The 2,322-nt window shown below is 47.6% G+C and overlaps 1 protein-coding gene across 2 annotated transcripts in view; it reads left to right on the top strand.

Moving 5' to 3' along the window:
* The first annotated feature begins 1,834 nt into the window (after positions 1 to 1,834).
* Hivep3 (HIVEP zinc finger 3) overlaps positions 1,835 to 2,322 on the top strand; it is a 328,172-nt gene continuing 327,684 nt past the window's right edge. For both annotated transcript variants that reach the window (XM_033767605.1, XM_010633909.2), the window contains exon 1: positions 1,835 to 2,095. The gene's annotated coding sequence lies outside the window, so the exon portion shown is untranslated. The remainder of the gene's footprint in view (positions 2,096 to 2,322) is intronic.

Raw genomic sequence — 2,322 nt, 5'->3', positions numbered from 1 at the left:
TTGTTTTTACCCAGCCTTCTGGATCTTTTTTTTTTTTTTTTTTTTACATGAAGAAGGAATATTTTTGTCAGAAGCACTTTCTCCCACTCTTTCAACGCTAATGGAGACAGATACCTTTCCTTCCTAAATTCCTAATAAACACCCTGCACCCTCAGTGTGGTCACAGGCACGCCCTCCCCCACTATCCCCTCCCCCGGTGCCAGGCAGAAGAGAGTTCAGGAGAGAAGTGACAAGCTCCCTGTGGTAGGTCTTAGCCTTGTCACTGATCTTTCTGGGCTCAGGTCTGTGGTGGCTGAGGGAGAGCCAGCTCCATGCTGTGTGGCTGCTGACACATCCGGCTGCCAGTGCCCAGCCAATCGGTGACAGGCCCAGCTAGCTAGGGTGATGATACATGAAATATGATAATTTTTTGCTAAAGAGCCCCGGAAGGGGGGAGGGACATGTGTGTGTGTGTGTGTGTGTGTGTGTGTGTGTGTGTGTGTCTGGGAGGCACAGGCAGTGCTTGAGACAAGTGAGAGACATGGGTCTCAGCGATTCCTGACAGGACTAGGCAATAGGGGAGCTGGAGGGACCATCATCACCCACATCCCCTGTGGCCTAGGAACCTGGTGAAGGTGAGCCAGGGGAGAAGCTGACCATTCCAAAGCTCTGGGTTCGTGGTGCAGGGATATGTGAAAGAGAAACTTGAAAGAGGCATTTGTCTCCCTTTCAAACATGAGCCAGGCTGAGTTTTGTTTCTCCTCAGAGCTACTTCTCTCAAAGCTAAATAACAAAACTAGAATAAACACCATCTGGGTGGCTGAAGTACTTGGTGAATCTTTTTTTCTTTTTAGGTTAGGGTAGGTTTATTCCTGCACCCCGTTTTCACCTCCATGCTCAACCTAGCCCTTAAAAAAAATTAAAAACAAAGCAGTACTTCGTAAACAAAATCTTTCAAAAGGGCCTAAGTCTGAATCTTCGAGATTCTGAGTTTCAGGTGAGTTTGGATTCCTGATTCTGGTTCAAGGAGAATTTGTGTTGGACAAAGATGTGGTCGTAGATCCCATTGTAACTCCAGAACTGTGCTTTGGCTTGGGGACCCGATCTCTTAGATGATAGGGTGGGACAAGGAGCGTCCTGTTGAGAGCCAGGGAGATGGGCAGCTGGGTTGGGGAGGCAGAAGTCCCTACTTCTTCAGCACCTACTGCAAGTTTCCTGGCCCTTTATAAACAGTAAGTGACTAGCGCGGATTGACATCCCTGGTGACAGGTCTCCTGAGCATCTGGCTGAGTGAACATGTGTGTTCAGAAGTGAAGGATCAGAGTTTATATAACGCGCCAATTCATCACCGAGAAGCCTGTTCTATGTATGTCTAGACTTATGCCTTACGTTAGGATATTTTCTCTCCATGTATCTGTAATATATGCAAAATATATGATATATAGTTTTTAAGGGCATCAATAAATGAAATAATTGCCACTGCAGGCAAGCCTGCACTTGGAGGCTGTAGGCTTGGGACTAGCTTCCTGTTTCTAAGTGCGATAGCAATTCCAAAGTGATAATTGGTGTACTGTTTCTTTAAAAGGTTAAATCCCCTTTCAGAAAAAGGTCTGGACTCCTAGTGGAAAAGACAAGAGGCACGGGGGTGGCTCTAGATTCAGAAAACAGCTGCTGATTAGATTCTGTGTCTGAGGGCTGTATTTATTCCATGTTTCTCAGCAGCAGGAATTCAAGAGGGATGCTTCTGTTTGGGTTTCTGATCGTGATTTATATTTATTCCGAGGAATAACAGAGGGTGGATCTGTTCCCGGAGCGAGCATGCTCACAACCAGCAGACTCTCCCATTATCCCACTGCCTAGTTTGGTGCTCCCGTGTACATGGCTATTCCGTGTGCATATGTGTGTGTACAAACACACATGCATGCCTGGATGGACGTATGTAGGCAGAAGTTATTTTTTAAGGACAATTCTTTCAATAAGGTCTTTACCCCTTACTTGAAACAGGTGTTCATGAAAAAAATGCACAAAATCCAGACTGACCGGAATAATTCATGAAGAAGGGGCTGGATCCGTGGGTCAGAGAACACAGGACCAGTTTGCCATCCCAAGGCCGAAGGTAGGGGACTTTGGGTTTGTTTTCGGCGGCGGATGGATTCCTTGCGCTTTATTTTACTGATTGTGTTTTTGCCTGCGGCCGCCACAGAGAAGTGTATTCACGAGCTGCGATTCCATTTTGTCGCTGCCTTTCTTAGGCCAGGTGTCCGTCGGCCGAGAGGCGCAGGGGCGACCCGGTGGGCGCCCATCGCCTCCGGCATCCTAGGTGGGCTGCGCGCACCTTGCTGT

The sequence above is a fragment of the Fukomys damarensis genome, unplaced genomic scaffold, assembly GCF_012274545.1.
Source record: "Fukomys damarensis isolate Sample0158 unplaced genomic scaffold, DMR_v1.0_HiC HiC_scaffold_23, whole genome shotgun sequence".
NCBI lineage: Eukaryota > Metazoa > Chordata > Mammalia > Rodentia > Bathyergidae > Fukomys > Fukomys damarensis.
The sequence above is the reverse complement of the archived record's forward strand: the minus strand, read 5'-3'. Positions and strand labels throughout refer to the sequence as shown.